Source organism: Corvus moneduloides, chromosome 16, assembly GCF_009650955.1.
Source record: "Corvus moneduloides isolate bCorMon1 chromosome 16, bCorMon1.pri, whole genome shotgun sequence".
Taxonomy (NCBI): Eukaryota; Metazoa; Chordata; class Aves; order Passeriformes; family Corvidae; genus Corvus; species Corvus moneduloides.
In genome coordinates, this window is record NC_045491.1 from 11,628,118 (window position 1) to 11,645,841 (window position 17,724).

The window sequence follows — 17,724 nt, forward strand, 5'->3', positions numbered from 1 at the left end:
AAGCCGTCTATTAAAACTTAGTCAGGAGACTAAAATACAGGTCAGACTGGTCTAAGTATTATTTGATGAAGGAAAGACCCTCCTAAGTATTTAGACTTTATAGCTGTAGTTTTTTTTCAGTTGGAATCTATAAATGTTTATCCAGTCTTCCTATGATGTCCTTTGATCTCTTAAGGGGTTTTATTCTTAAAATCACAGATAACATTCCTGTAGCCATATTGGACAAATAAGTAAAGGAGATGACACAGTGATCTGAACTTTTGTTTGGATTTTCTCTCAGTATTTATAAACACCAAGGCAATCCATCATTGACTGCCAATGCAAAGAAATTCAAACCTATACAAAATACCCATGCTGATGTGGTGTATTTAATATAAGGCAGACCTATGGTGCACAGGAGAGACTCCCCATCTGTTGTTTGTAGGGTTTTTGTTGTGTCGTGCTTTTTTTTAAGGCATTTGCTACTGTAGGACTATCACCAAACCCTCCAATATAGAATGGAATTTTTAAAGTGGAAAAGTTTGAAGGGAAATATGTCTAAATAAACAAGACAGAAGTTGTCTTCTTATGAGAAATTTCTTAGTGTTGTGAAACAAGCATTCATAAGAGAATTCAGCCCAAGAAAACCAGGCTTTACACTAACAAAAGATGGTGGTGAAAATAATCTCCACAGAGGGCAACAAGCAAAGCGTGGTCAGGAAGGTGGTGGGACAATGAGAGCCAGCGGGTCCCTACTCTGCAGAGTCTAAAAGACTGTCACAGTTTTCACAAGCAGAGGAGCTGGGACAGCAGGAGCAGGGAGCTACAGTGCTGCTGGGGGCTCCTGAGCAGCACAGACTGATACAAGGACCACACTTACGGGCACGAGAGCACAGGCACCCCTGCAAGAACCCCTGCACAATGCTCCTTGTGGCCTGTGCATCCTGCTTTGGTCCCTTGCTTTAGCAGGCAAGAAGGAAAAGGTTGGTTGAACAGGCAGCTGATGTGGCAAGGCTCAGGCTAAACATCCAGGCACTGGTGTTCTGTGGTGTAGTTAAAGCACCGTAGGAGGAAAAGTGACATTGTTTTAAAAGCTCAGCTTCAAAAACAAACATGCAACAAAGACAGGAGTGTATTCATCCCCTCCTATCACATCTGTGCCCTGCAGGCAATGTTCTGAGAGAAGTCTGTGAAACTTGTACTTGCAGCTATCTCAGACAGCTCCACCTATAACTGTCTCAGCCCTCTGTAACTCTCTCCCGGAGCCTGACACGCTGCCAGGGCTGTCTACGTGATCCCCTCGTGTTCCTGCGCAGTCCTAGCTGTGTTTAACTCGCAAGCATTTGCAAACATGCCATGCAGGAAAACAAGGTGAACATGAAAATGGGCTCGGGATGGCTATTTGCATCCACCGTGCTCGTTTGTATGCTCTGCAGAGGTGCAGGGATCCAAACACGCTGCAGGGAGGACTGTGGTGCTCTCAGCCATGGGGAGCTGAACCCAGCCCTCTGTCCAGGCACTGTGAGATGCTCCTGCACTGCAGATGCTGCTGCGACTCCCGCCCGTGGACTGAGCTGCTGAAGTGTTAACCAAGGATTCTGTACATGTTTTACAGCCAGAGCTGAGCTCCATGCTACTGTGGTTGTTGCATTACCTCCATTAAGTTGCTGAACTGTCTGTTGAAATGGCAGTGGCTTGTTCTAACATGCCTCTGGCAAAGCTCTGCTCCGTGCCACTCTCCATGCACTCTGCCCTGCCCCTTCTCCTTGGGAGCGCTGCTCATCCCGCTGTTCCTCCTTTCTACTTGCTCAGGCTCTGTGTCCCCGCTTCACCTTTCTCATTTAAGGCTGAGCATAACCCTTGCCAGGCCCCTCCCTCCCGACATCCCGGACACAAAAGAAAGAGCAGCCCCATGCCTCTGTTTCATGTAGGAAAAGACATACCAAACAGACTTGAGGACAAAGCTGTCCCATGCCAGTGCCACAAATGCTGTCTGCATGAAACAGTCTCTCAAGGCTTGCACAGACCGACTCCTATGAAGAGGGCAAGTCCCAAGGAGTGTTTGCCTTTCCAGCTGAAATTTGTAACTAGAAAGCTATGTGGGCTCAGGGATGCTATGGAAATTCAGTGACACCAAACCCACGTTCAAAACAAGCGAATTTATGACTAATTACTAATGGATACCCTGTACCAAAATTACCAAATATTTCTCTCTGTTCCAGATCCTTAAAGCTGAGCTGATTCCTTGAGTCTACTGGAAAAAAAAGGAAGAGTTTATCTGTACAAGTACTTACTGCAGAATTAGTTTTGTGGTTTGGATTGAGCACAAATGAATTGATTTGCCTAATAAAATTATCAATAAATAATTGTCCTCATGGCTGTTAGTCTGAGCAGAGAGACTACAGTTTTACAGCTAGATAGGGGAATGCCTTTTAAAAATGTACTCTGCATACTTCATTAAAGATTTTTGGCATAGCTGAGGTTTCCTGTGTTCTGAACACTGCACAGACAAGAACTGCCCAAGCAAACAATGGCACTTTACTAAAGGCACAACTCTATACAAAAGAAAAACTTGGGAATAACATGGCCTAGCAGAGAAGTTGCATCAGGGGGAGACTGCTGAGTGGGTTTGGCTTGTTTGTTAACCTGCAAGTGAGGTACAAAGCTTTGCTGCTAAACAGGTCATCCAGAGATGGGTGGAAAAATACTAGTTTTTTCCTCGTCTGCAGTTTGTACAGGAAAGTTGACAGTCTTGCTAAGCAGACAGCCCTAAATGATACATTTTTTTGTACCTCAGCTGGAAGCACTTATGCAAAAGAACTGCTACCTGGTTCTCCCCAGGGGCAGATAAATCAGAGCTGTGCATTGGCGAGCAGAAGTTCCATACATAAACATTTAGGCACTGCGATTTATTACTTGTAGATAGCTCCAGCATGTTAATGTTCATTTATCTTCCATATTTCAAGAGCAGCAGAAGAACTATTCTCAGTATGATAACATTTACAAGAGAGTTTATGCAGCCAGATTGCCTACTTAAGGCCCTCACTTTGTATATAGAGCTGTTGTAGCCGTGCAGAGTCCTCTGGCACGTGGCACTGAGCCTGCTGTCAAGGATGTTTGATATCTTGAGCAAAGCAGAGGCAGCACTCTCTAACTGGGGAACATTCAAGGTGCAGTGAAGGGAAGGGAGAGCAACTCATAAGATGGTGACAGACTTGTTTTTCTGAGCTGTGCAATATAGAGGGCTTTAGAAGAAACTTCCCCCCTTTTATCCTCTTCCCCATTGCACCAGCACCTGCCTCAGTACATGCTGGAACTTTCCTAGACTGCTACACACATTACCCTTACAGCTTTGCTTTTCATGAGGAAAGATTCTTTGATTTAGAAGAACAGAACCTGGAAGTTTTTCAGCAACTAAGCAGCACAAAGTCTGGAGTAGCCTGAGAGAGGGCCAAGCCTGTCTTTGTATCTGCCTCCCATTGTTTCAGTAGCTGCAATTTTCTTACTGACATTAAAGTGGACTCAAACTCTGAACTTCCTGTCCACAGCTTTCCACAGCATCTTCCTGCAAACTCCCTTTATCTGTGGTGCTAAGACAGACTACTGAGACCTACTCATTTAACAGTGGGATAATATATTTGGAGTCACTGATCAAACGGTTTCACCACCCAATGAAAACACACTTTTTCTCCATCACTGACTTGCAGCCATGCATTGACTTTACTGTACCCTGGCATATGGACCTGTCAAAGCCAGCAGTGACTGCCAGCCAGAGCATAGGAAGTGTTGAAAAGGCTTTTAAGAGAGAAGGAAGTGGGTGCACTGCTACCTTTGAAGGACAAGTGGGGGGAAAGAAACAGATTCTTATCAAGTGGGAAGAGTAATTTGGAACAAGTAGCACAGGGTGTGGGGGGGGAAGCACAGTGGCAACACAGGGTCAGGGAAGGATGCTCAGAGGAGATACAGGAATCAGCATCATTTTGTCATATACACTAGAGAAGTAGAGAATCATAGAATATCAGGTTGGAAGGGAACCTCAAGGATCATCTGTTCCAACCTTGTCATGCAGTAGTTACCATCCAAATACATTCTTGCAGAAGGCATTTCCTTCCTGCCTGATGAACTCAGCAAGGGCAGCTTAAGCAAACTATGACCTTTGCTTTTCAACTTGTCTCAGTAATGAAGTGAAAGAATTACAGTGAACAGCATTAGCTACAGCATAAATATACTGATTTTTCAGTCTTAGGCACTGACAATGAAATATTCCAGATCTACAGTTCACTCTGTGGTAAAGAGATATGCTAAGCATGCTCACTGCAAATCCATATGTGCTTTATTATGTCCACCCTGATACCTCACTTGCCTGCTTCTGTACAGCAAATAGCATTCCATGGTCTTAGCCCATGATTCTTTGTCTTGAGGTGCTTTACAGTTCTTTCCCAGCCCACTACAAAAGAATTAATCTGTCTTTGGAAAGACTTATGAAAAATATGTTGAAGGGGGGGACCAACATTTGAATTGGTTTTGCAAACTTGTTCACAGCAAAGCAATCACGCTGTACCAAACCTCTGTGTTCACAGTTCTGTCTGAATTACAGCACTTCCAAGGCATGCTGAAGATCTGGATAATATACTGGGTCAATCATGCAAAGGACAGATTTTAAAAAGGAACATGTATCCTTGCCTTGTGGGCAGAAGAGATGACACTGATGACTCATCAGTGAGAAGCACTCACACACAAGCTTATTGAAGCCTCTCTTCCTGGGTGCTGAATATTCATTCTGGGTGCAATAGGCTGAAGTACCATGTTGGGGACACATTTTTGTGATGGTAAGTCCTGTTCTAGTATTGCTAAAGGCCTTAAGCACCATACCTGTGAACCACCTCTGGACAAGCCTATACAGGAATGAGGTGGGTTTTTTGCTTGGTTGGTTTGTTTAATTGTCCTCCACTTTCACTAATGACTGATGATCAGTCGATTGCTTCTTTAATTGCTCCTTTACCCACTGAAGCCTTCAATCTTTGCAATTTATGTGCTATAGTTATCAACAGTCTAAATGCCAAAGTAGTTTGTCACATGCAGAAAATGTGACATTGCTTTAGTCAAAAAGAAGCACAGACTGGCATTTATACCAGGTAGGGAGGTTTAAAATGCCTGACCCTCTTGGCATTTCTAATTGCTCTGCATATTTCTCATATAACACATCATTACCAAATCAAAATCATCAACCTTCTATTTGTTATTTCTTGCAAAATTAGAAGAAAATAATCGCTTCTACAAGTGTTCTGCATTCTTCTCTTGTTTAGAAATGTCAGGGTGTAAACAGAAAACAAAGTAGTAGCTTGTTTCAATTTTTGCTTCCCAGAGTGCACTGAACAAGTGGCCTCTTACATACTGGGGACAGGAGAAAAAAGTGATACAAGTAATAAAAATGACAATTCTATTATTTTCAGACTTCTCACATACAGAACATTCTTCTACATTAGCAATGCTAAACCCCATGTATTTAAAAAATAAAATCCTTCAGAGAGTGTAAAAAAGCCTTGAGCAATTTCCTGCATCCCTCTAGAACTAAAGATGCCCAGTTTTTCAATACAATACTACACAAACTGATCTTCCCTCTAAAATGCCTTCTACTTGCCAAGATTTTTTTTTCCTGTTTCTTAAAAAACAAACAAAAGCTTGTTTTGAAAGAAATATGAAAGGAACCAAAGGAATTGTGTTGAGCCAAAAGGCCTGCTTTCTCCACCCTCACTGTACTCATCTGGAAAGCATCTGGCAAACAAATCCATTGATAGTTAGAAAAGTCTTTTATCTGTCCTCACAGGCTTAAAAGGAAAGTGGAGAGCATACACGTTCTGAACTAATTGCACATCCTCTTTGTATTATTGCCATTTTGAAAAGACGAAAGTACAGCACACAATACACACATAAAAAGAAAAAGCCTTTTCTGGTAAGTCTGAGTGAAACTCAGGTTAGTAAAACTTTCAGGAGAGAGGGCCAGCTACGTTAACAGTGAGTTGTCCAAATAAACACAGATGAAGAGCAGTGTATAAATCCTGCCTTCATACTGTAAGTGATGCCAGAGCAGGCAACATACCCTCCTTAAGCAGAATTGCACAGTATACATCTTTTCCCGGTACATAAATCAAAAGCATGTGAGACACAGCGGAGGAAATGATGATGCCTTTATGCATATTTACGTAAATTCTATGATTACAATAAGTAATCAAACCAGCAGCATGCAAATTTGAACATGCATCATCGAAGAAATGCAAATATTTATATAACAGTTTAAGTGGGAAACATTTAGGACAATTCATTGCTAGGAAAATATTAATTTTCAAATAGCTGATCATTGTAAAGTTGGAAGCTGGCTGTTTATTAGAATTTGAGCATTCAGCAGACTTCTGAGGACCTAATTCCTTTCTGTGCTTACAGGTATCCTCAGGAGTCAAATTCCCCTCAGAATGAAAACTTAACCTGAACCAGTATAAATTGCCAAATTACTACGGTGTATATATATATCAAAATCCCAATATTCTGTTTTTAGTGTTCCTGGTATTTGGCTTCCTGCAGCTTCCTGCAATGATAAGTACAAGGGCTCCAATGCCATTTCCTGCAAAGTGGCCACAGTATTACTTTCTCACTCCTTCCTCAAACATGTAAGCTGTACATGCAAGATAAAAAAAAAGAAATTAACCTTTCTTAACAAAAAAAACATTATATCAACCATTGCACTATATTCTTCAGCAGATGCATAGCCTCAAACATTATTTTAAATCTGTTAAAGAAGTTAAAACAGGTTTGCAAATGACTCAGACTGAGCAGAGCTCTTGGGAATGCTTTCTTGGCTGTCTTGCAATCCAGAACTAAGAAGAGATGGGGGAGGAAGCATTAGGGGGCTTTTTTGCTGGTAGTTTCATGTTTTTAGGACTATCAAACTGGATTTCACAGGCTGTCATGCTGTCTTTAAGGCTCCTCATGTCTTGGAAACTTGGGTGGCTCAGCTGTGCAGCAAGCAATGTACTCACTGAAAGGAAAGTGTCACACTACTGAAGAGAACAAAGCAGTCCTCGAAATATTATGAGCCACTGAATGTCTGGGGTGATCTGTCCAATTTTTATTTCTGATCTATAATGAGAGCTAAAGTTTGTTTTGAAGGATCTCTTTTGGAATGTAGTGCAGATCTGTGGAGGCTGCGTGCTGATGACATTACAGGATGTCTGGCAGTCCTCGATGTCTTGCCACATGCTCCTCCCAGCTGCAATTCCGTTTTAGCCATTCCTCCGAGCTCTCTAATGGACTATCAGAGCCTGAGGATACAGATGTTAACAGCTCCCATCAGTTATAAACAAAAGCAATTACAAATATAAAATAGATTTCCTCTTCCTGAATGGCTGACTACTCATCTCTTCCTAGCGATAGTAATTAGGTGAGACTGAGTTACCATTGTAATGCCAGGCTTATGAATTTCTAAGTGACTCTCACACAGCAGAAGTGTCTCACTGCCTCTCCAATAATCACGTTTAGACACAGAAGGGTGCTACGTTCTTTCACTTTCTTAGACTTCCTTCTACTCACTACCTATTTTACCTCCCCATCTTTGCATTCTACTCTGATTAGAGCTTAGTTTCAAATGGACAATAGCACTGCTACCAGATTACTTTTGCGTGGTGGGATTTGGGTCCTTTTTGAGGTTAAGTAAACTCGACAAAAACTTTAGTGACAGAAAGCTATCTAACATTGCACAGAGAAATTCCAAGAGCTGCTTGTCATCTGTTGGCTAGGGGAACAGACAACCCCCAGACATATTTTTAAAAAAAATTCTCTTTCAGTAGAAGAAAAACAGGATTTATAGGATTTAGACTGAGCTAACATACAATGTTAATCCCCACTCATTCTTTATTAGGCTTATCTACTTTTTAATAATTACTATAGCATCCCACTTCTCTCATGGAATACTATATAAAGTGTATTTCATCGAGGATTTTAAAGGTTTTATTATTTCCGCCACTTAATTCTGTCTATGACATATATTCACCATAAAATCATATCATCCCATTGGATTTCTATAGCACTCTTCCAGAATTTTAAGCCACAGAAAATGTGATCTGGAATGCTATATGCTATAATTATCATTCAAAAGATACTGTTCAAAAGAAGCACTGGCCGAGGTTCATCTATAAAGTATATGAGAATCTTCTAAACAAAAGGTATTTCATATTGTTAGTTCAGAAAACAAAAAGCAAACTCTAGTACTATTAGTCAGTCCAGAGCACGGATCACAGCCTCTTGAGACAAAACTTTCCAGTATTCTGCTAAAGCCTTTCAGCAAAAGTAAAAATTAAACCTAGATTTTGCTATTTAACACCTTTTATTGTTCTTTGTAAGTTTGCATTCCTCTGATGAAATACAAGCCAAACCATCCATTTCACATCTAACTGATTACTACTTGTGCAGTTTTATTAGAGATCATGGAGCCTTATACTTTGTGGCAGTTCACGCAGTCAGCATTTCATAAAGAACTAAAGCTTGTCCTTCCCCTTCCTGGTTCACACTGTCTACATTCTGTAAATTTTGGAATGTTTTTGTAGGTCCTAAGCCTGATTGAGCTCTGTTGATATTAGCCCACAAAGCTGAAAGTGTTAATGGCAAAGGTTACAAGAAGAGTATCTCGTAATTCTTACTCAGACAGGATCTTGAGGTTAGACTCAAGTTTATAACTATTACAGCACGTATAGCATTGCCATTTTGTCCAGTATTACAACTCGTTATTTTTAGAAAAGACTCACAACTAAGATTAGTTAACCAAAATGTTATATATTTCAGACCTTCCACTACCTAGGCTCTTGTTCTACAACAAAAAAACCCCAAAACCTTCCTTAAGTTTTACTCATTTCTGAAAGAAAATCTCTTCCAGCCTTGATGATTGTATGATTTATGATTCTAAGAGTGCTGTTCCCATTAACTGTAACCCAAGTATCATCTTAGATTAAACTAGATATTAATTTTGTTACAAAATAAGGTGCCTAACCCATGAAAAGGAAAGCAGCAAGAGGAAAACTAATTTACTTACACCAAGGAACTGAAAATACTGAAAATAAAAAGGAAGCCCCAAATACACAGGGCATTTAAAGCTTACAAAAAGGAAAAGAAAATAAAATCAGTACTCATCACCCTTAATGTGATTCTCTGCTTGGGGCTGCCCTCAGACCAAAGCAGAACTGGCAGTCTGGCCAGCCTGAGGTCAGCACCCAGCCGTGACTCAGGGCTGAGTGAGCAGCAGTGAGAACCTGGCATTGTTCCACACCTCCCCAGGCCTGGGCTGCTGCTGCCCTGTGCCTGCCCTGCAGCTCTGCCCACAGCACTGCTGTGAGCCCCTGCTCACAGTGAAATGCTGAGTCCTGCCTGAGAACAGGAGCCTGCTTAGGAACCGGGCAGGTCACTGCTCCCACAGCAGCCCCTTGCTGACAGAGCACTGCCTGCACTTGCTGGGGACCTCTCTCAGATGGCAGCACTGGCTGTCTGCAAAGGGGCAGGGGGCATCTGTGCCCTTTGGATATCATCACCCTGGAGAAGCAGCAGTGAGACTGAGCCTAGATATTCTTTAAGTTAAATTGCTTTTTGCATTTGATAACCACAGAATGAGGTGTCCAGTTTTTCAAAGCATCACTATAAGATAGATTGTCCCTAGATTGTGCTTAAAGTCTGATTTTTACACACAAACCACACAATGAATCCATCCCCTTGTACTGTCAGAGGTCTACTTGTCTCTTCCAGATCTGACGCCTCACAGATCTCAACATGCCTGAAGTTACCCTTTCTTAAGCATGGGTTTTCTCCTTTGTGTCTACCTATAAGCAGAAACTTACTCTTACCTATATTCCCTTTGATAAAACTGCTTACAAGCAGACCCTTCCTAGATATGCAATAATTAGGTGAGAAACATGGCTTATCCTTACAATTCTTGCACACTTGCTGTTAGCATGAAGAGACAGTGAGTCAGTACATACCACTGGACAGTTTCAGGCACAGCAGCCTCCACTGGCATATTACCTATATATTCCTATGCAAATCCTAATAGCACATCCTTTAACCATAGTCTGTCAAGCAAAACAACCTCTTAGATCTTTTATTTTTCCACTGGAAGAACCTTATATCAAAATTAGCACTGTCAGTGGTACAATTATGCATAGACACATTAGATAATCAAATAAAACCCCTTGGGTAGTCTGTACTGACAGGTTGTGATGACTGCCCTACTTCTTAGATTGACAAATCCTATAACCTAATGCTTCTACAATATTAACTTCTCCCTTTGGGTCCACTAAATTACTGACTGCTGCTCCCTGTACTGCAGGATTTGGTAGAGAAAGTGCAGGGACAACTGGTTTTAATAGAAAAGAGCAAGCACATAAACACTGAGCCAGGACCTGCAAAGACATCTGAAGAGGCCCCCAGAGGAGCAGGGCCTGACTCCAGCTGCCCCACTATATCCCATATCTTTCTGATCATAAAGAGGCTCTACTCACCCAAAACAAAAGCACTTAACAAATCACAAATGCAATACTTGAGAAAAAACCTATGAAATGACACACACACATCACCTAGTGATCCATTGATTTAAACTACATTTGTTTTTATTTCCAGGGTGGCACTACTGTCTTAGGAAACTCAAAGGAGAATTACAAACTAAGACAATATTCAAACCAAAGACTAAGATCAGGCTTCAACTGCCTTTTTAGTATACTTTAGATATAAATTGTTTCTGGACTTTGGAAGAAGTTAAACAACTAAAAGAAGCAGCAACACCAGCATTCCTAACAGTCTGAAAACCTCATGCTTCAAACAACAGAAGTATTGTTACTGGTTGCCATGTTATAGTTGCATGACTTGGCAGGAAACACATGCAGTTTCCAGGACTCAAACTGAAGTGCTATGAGAGAAGTATTATGGGCTGCATTCTTTCTCCTCAGCTGAAAAGAGAAAAAGCAGTCAAAATATATATAGACCCCCAACATACAGCAGGTCACTTGCAAGTCAAGAAACTCCCTGTGTAATAATTAAAAGAAAAGCCACAGAAGTTACAACAAAATCCTGAAGCTGCTCTGTTGTTACAAATCTGGAAGTTAAGATGAGATTTGAGACAGACATACAGATGTCTTTTCTAGCACAGGAAATTGGGAAGATTCCAAATTTTTATTTAGCAAATTTCACAATTATTGCAATGGTCCAAGAAGCTGTGGGAAACATCATTCTCTTGTGCTGTCTGTAGTTTTGTCATCTTCTTTATTGATAGAGGATTTGTTTTATGGTTTTGAAAAGCAGTTTTGCAGTGCAGGGGCCTGTATTGTTAACTCCTTAATACCCTCTGACCCAACTACTTCTGCACTGTTACCTGTAGCTGCAAGGCTGACCTGACCCAGGGCTTCTCTTTCAATCCAATGGGTTAAATTTTTTCTTAAAAGGAAAGAGCAGGAACCTTAATTTGCATTACCAGCAGTAATGCACACAAGATGTTACAGTGAACAGTACTACAACATATTTAGTGATACTGCAGGATGCCACAAGTATGAGTTCTTTTTCAATTGTAAATATCCACAGAAGTGCAACACAGAAAAAAATTTATTGTTTTTTCATATAACCCTTTTGACAGTTTGTCGTTCAGGATTTCAATCTGTAGCCCATCACCTTTTCTTTGACACCAAGAAATTTGTCACCTTTAACATCAGGTTAAAGGAACAACAGAAAGGAACAACAGTCTTATCCAGACAGCCAGGATTTCCTGTATCTGTTGATGCATTTTACTCAGTCCTCTCTTATAGAAGGGTTAGGTCCCAGAAAAAGAAAAATTAAGATTCACTGCACCTAACCATATCTCAGACTCTTGTGTGCTTCCTCTATTCTTTAAAACTCAGTGTAGTCTCATCTAGCTGGTTCCCTCCACAGGGATATCCTGCCCTCAGCTCCCATCCATAGCAGAGATTTGCATTCCTGCTCAATGCCTATGTTTAATTTTGGACATATGTATTCATTCTAATGAGGGATAAAACCCCTGGGTGCCTAGACTGATCTGATAAGCACCACTGAATGCACAACTGCAGGCAAACTCTAAGCATGTTTGCTTATTTCCCACAACAGGTTCTGTCCACTGAAACATGGCTTGAAATTAAAGGGTAAGCAAAAAACTTCATAAGAGGGAAGGAAAAGAAGGGAGATGAAAACAACTTTCTTTAACCATCCTGTTTGTCACTCTCCAGACTGTTCCTGTTTAATCTTGCCCTGAGGTATTCCTTACCAGACGTTCCATGGAAGAACATCATACAGGGGTATAAATACTTGTTCACACACATACAGTTCTGATGGAAGAACAGGATTATTTCCTGTGCTACTTCACTCAGTGATAGGATCATTCAGTACCTCTTGTTCCTCCAGACCTTCCAACAAGGCTTTACCTGAGTATTCTGCTTAATTTAGTCTTAAATGTGTGAAATTCACTGGTCTACATAGTTTTAAAAGATCAGGCAAAGGTATTGAAAAGTCTTTGGAAAGAAGAAATAGAAACAACTACTCCTGTTCTGCACATCCTTGCCAGTCCTAGGGTTTACAATGGGGGATAAATTGAGCTGTGTGAGATCTATGAAGTGGCAGTCAGAGGAATTGTATTCTGCCTGATCCTTATCAGAGAATGATTACTGGTTGGTATTTCTCCCTCACATTCAACCCTGGGTTTTATTAGCTACCAAATCAACCTCTGCAGCTTGGTGGGAAAGTCACCCTGAATTACCTTCCTGAACATTTTCTGGATTTCAAATTCTCCACGACATGTTAACAAATAGAGCTATTTTGGGAAAAAGACAAGATGCTTTATACTTGGCACTATTGCACGAGGCTATCATTAATGCTAGACAATTCCAAAAAGGCAATCGAGTTTAGTCTAGCAAGGCAGAGGGTTACATTTTTGATTACAAAGTAGGAAATTAAAAGTTATCAAAACCAAAACAACAAGTAAGACACAGAACATATTTGAAACAGTTCAATTCTCCCAGCTGTCTTAAGACTTCTCTGAGTCATGTCCCTGGAGCAGATATGGGAGAAGATGGGATTTGGTACAACTACATTGCAAATTTTGACTTTTAGAAATAACATTATTGTGAAAACAGAAACTCAAGTTTGAGGTGGCTGAGGTGGCTCGGAGCTGAATGTATCACTCTCTTCACTTCATGCAACATCCATTTCCTCCCCCTCATTTTTGGTCCCATCTTGAATGACATTAACATTTTCTCTGCCTGGGTGATTTTCTGACTTTATAGAGTGTTTTTGTACATTCTTTTAGCTTAAGCAATCTTCAAGAGGGATAATATTCTTCCAAGTTCATACAGCACTTGAAGTCATATCTCTATACCTGCTCTTTAACTCAACACACTTTAATATGTCATTTTATCTTCAGAGGGTCACTATACAACATTAATCATACAGATGATATACTTGGTGTGAATGTGTGCTCCCTCCCTAACATTTAAGGGAAGGAGCTTTCAAATAAGGTGTGCCTCACTTTCCCCTAACACAGAATGGCTGAGGTAGGAAGGGAGAGGTGGTTTATCTGGTCCAAACCTCCTGCTCCAGCAGGGCCATCTCTTCTCCTCTGGAGGGAAAGGAGAAACCTCTCATCTTTTGAATTTTCAGGTCTCTGCTGTGGCTGATCTGATCTAATCTAATGACAACAATAGTCCTATTTCACATTAGAGGTTAGGCCAGAAGTACTTTCCATCCATATATCTAATCCCATAAATGTGAGTAAGCTTCATTCACTAGAAAGATTTTTATTTTTCTCTTGATCAAAAAGTTCCCCCATCCAGCAAGTGAAAGATCACTGCTGTCAAGTGCCTTATGCCTCTGATTTCACTCCCACTTTGCAGTTCTATATCCACTACTGGCACTGCCACAAGCCGAACGTTTTGGGTACTGTCACACTGGAACATTCACAGCTCTGTATTTTTAATGCTATCATGGCTTGGTTCATTAACTGCTTCACTTGAACCGTGTCCTCCTTTCATGAAATATTTACAGCTCTTTGGTAATATTTTGTACATCTGTTTTTTCCCCCCATTTATCTAAAAGCCATTACTACTGTTTTCATAATAAGGGACTGTTTTACTGAACAAAGATAACAGTAGCTAAGTCAAGAACAACATGAACAAATTAAAAAAGGAAGTAAGGCCATTTAGAATTGAACAATACAGTATACACAGCCACAATATTTAAGTATGTTATTCCCTGCTGACACTAAATAATATTGGAGTGTATTATCTTGTATTAAATGAACTGAAGTTAAAACAGTACATTCCAGTCACATAAAGTAGCACTATTAAATTTTATTAGAAGTTGGGGATAGGTCTGCTGTTTCAAATTAGCATATACAATAAACCTTCTATTTGAAAATGATAGAAATAAATTTTGATTTGTCATTGAAAGCTACACGACCAGTTGCTTTTTCCTTATTCACAAGTTAAATCTGTACCTGGCAAAGTCACATCCCTCCTTGTGTTAGCATTCCCCACAGTGGCCGGCAGTTCCCTAATTTCAGCAGAGTGCACACATCATTGGAGCTCTGAACACTGAGGCACTTAGACTAACCCTGTGGAAGGTTATCATGGGAAGGATTTGTATTCAAAGGGAGCCAATAGAGAAAATACTAACCAGAATCCAAGTGTTCCTTGGAATCATGTGTTCATGGAAGCCAAACTTTACCTAAGTTTTCATAGTGCTTCCATTTGATGATGAAAACTTGTTTTTTTTATGCATACAGATGTAGAGTGCAGAAAAAACATAAATCTTTGGTAGAAGAGTAAATCTAAAGCTATTTATTAGTTTATTAATGAAGGAGAACATAAATCTGAAGTTTTAAAGTATTTATCTTTTACATTTGCTAAGTTTCTGCATGAACAGGTTCAATACAGCACTTTTATACTGAAAGAACCTGTCAAAAGACAGAAAGGCTAATTAATAATTTGATCTACTGATCTTCTAACCATTTAAAAAATCTTTAGTTACATACTAAAAATCTAACCAGAGTCTTGTGGATACATTGCAGTTTCCACCTTGGATAGTCCAAATGCACTGGATGCACACTAGTGGGTGGATGTTAAAGTTATATTTGAGAAGTGCAATTTAGCTACTGGCTGTAATATGAGAACTATCTGCTACAACTCCGTGCTAGGAGACAGACAGCAGCAAGACTTACCATTTCCTTAGCGGAGGTGGAACTGATGGGAGAAACGGGTTGAGAGTCCATGGGGGAAAGCGTGTAAAGAAAGGGGGTGGATCACTGTTCTGATAAGGAAAAGAACATTCGTGCTTGCTCAATGAAAATGATTACACTTAATGTATGCCACTAATCCTCCCACATGCCCTGAAGACCTAAGTGAGCCCATGCACATTGTTCTCTGATGTTTTTGATGGCAACTAATTAATCTTAATGAGAGGGAGTGCTGACTTTAGGGGTTTTATCTCACTGCACTGCAATTTATTTTCATTGGCAACTGGTTGACTTTTCCTTTACAACATGCAGCTTATGAATGTCTCAGTTATTTTGTCCATGCAATCACAAAGATTGATACATCCATGTTTAAAACAGTATGTTTTTTTAAAACTGCAGTTCAGAGTCCCATTTAAGTACCAAGTCCACAGTGATTTATTTAAGGGTTTATTATGTTCTCAATTACAAGTTCAGTTGCTTTTGGACCTTTTTCTCTGGCCTCCACTCTCAGTTCCTACTTGGATACTCTTGCACATCCTCCACTCACTATTCCCTGAAGGCTTTGTTATCCAAACCACTGCTGCCTTCTTTTTCCTTGCTCAACAACAGCAACAGAGAGTCAGTGGCAAAGGAATATGGCAGAGAAATGAGTCACCACTAAGTAGCTCATTAAACCACATATCATATGGAAGACGTTACTGTATGTATGTTGTATATTAAGTATGTTGACTTGATTCCACTAATCAAATAATAAAATTCACCTTGAACGATGAAATTTGCAAGATAAGTAAAGAAATACAGAAATGAAAAAGTAATTTACTATGTTGATGAAAGCAAACCCACCCATTTCTTTCAGCTCCTAGATTTAAGTGTTGTGTTAAAACCAAATTTTTGAGTGCTTAAAAGTGAAAATAACATATGGAAGCAGTTTGGGAAATTTTGAAATCTTTTTTTTATAGGAGAAGAAAGCATGGTGGGTGTGACAAAAGTAATATATTCTAGGATTCTGTCACAGGACCTGGACTGTGCATTTGCACAGACAATACAATATCTGGGTAATTTCTGGAAGCAAATGCATCTGTTTTAAACTATATTTAGTTCCATCACAGCTTCTTTCTACTGAAGGATATAAAATTATTTACATTTAAATTTCCTGTTTAAGTCAGATAAAAAATTTTAAATGTTTTGATAGCAACTGTGGCACTTCTGGAGACATTTCCCATGAGGAGTATTATAAGCTTCCATATTCCTGCTTATGCAGGAAAGTGGGGGCTGGCCAAACAGGACATACTGCTAAAAAACCAGACTTCTTTCACCAGGTTGGAAAGCGGGAAAGACTTGTCTGAAACCTCAGGAGTGGGGATGCCTGGTTAGATGACTGCTGGATCAGAGCACATCCACAGTGTTTCCATGTTTCCATGAAACCCTCCCCCCCAGAAAACCACAAAAACCCAACAAACAGCCAAATAACAACAAAAACCAGTCCTCTCAGCCAAATTTTATTTTGATTTTCAAGGCTGCTCTGCAGTGGAGACTAGTTACTGCTAATTTACCTTTTATTTCCCTCCATGTCTCAGACCATGTTGAACACTGATCATTGGTTTCACGTTGACTTACTGAAATCTGTTAATGCTCTCAACTGGCCCAGTCTGGGCACCCTGAATAACACAGGTCACAGCATTGCCATAAAACAGAAATATGGATTGAGATCCAGCATTATCAGTGCTGTTGGAACCTGAATGCATTCAGGTTCTACAATAGGCTACCAATAATTTTTTTATAGCTCTTTGCCACTGATCCCCTCTTGAAAACTGATGATGAAATTTTAAAATTACTCAGGCCCTGGTTTCAAACACAACATCAAGAGTTTCTCAACACATCCCATACATCAGCATAATGAACTTAAACTATTCACTGGCTGGTCAACTTACAACAATAAACAGAAACATGAATCCAAGTTCAAAACCTCAGTTTCTTTTCTCTTATTTCCTTAAGCACACAGGAAGACAGACAGATTTTATTACAGCATTTCATATGTGTTCTTAAAAGCTATGAGCTACTTGCATTTTAATCTGCAGAGCTTGAAGAAACTTGCGTTATAGGAACTTTACTAACTAAACAATTCAGAACAGAAGAATTGTGAAAATTCCCAAACTTACCTAGGCACATTGTCCAGATGTATTGCAAAGTAAAAGAATTAAAAACCCCTTAAGTTGCTTTTCTGCTCTAGTCCATTCTAGATTTATCTAACATGCAGAAGATCTTCCTGCTGCTCTCCACAAGATACTCAAAAAGGCAAATGAGAGCATTCAGTACCTTGGGAAAGCACGCTGCTAGATTAGTCACCTTTACTTGATTAATTTTCATCATTAACAAGCATACCCATCTTATTTGTGATTTATGGAAATCTCATTTATAACATACATTTCTACACAGGCTTGCTTGCTTTTGCAAACTTAGATAGCTTCACCTGCTGTAAGATT

At 40.0% G+C, this 17,724-nt stretch overlaps 1 protein-coding gene across 1 annotated transcript in view; it reads right to left on the reverse strand.

Annotated features, from left to right (window-relative positions):
- The window catches only part of NUBP1 (nucleotide binding protein 1), a 44,087-nt gene extending 26,611 nt beyond the window's left edge, over positions 1 to 17,476 (reverse strand). The window contains exon 1 of the mRNA XM_032126453.1: positions 17,401 to 17,476. The gene's annotated coding sequence lies outside the window, so the exon portion shown is untranslated. The remainder of the gene's footprint in view (positions 1 to 17,400) is intronic.
- Positions 17,477 to 17,724: the final 248 nt, after the last annotated feature.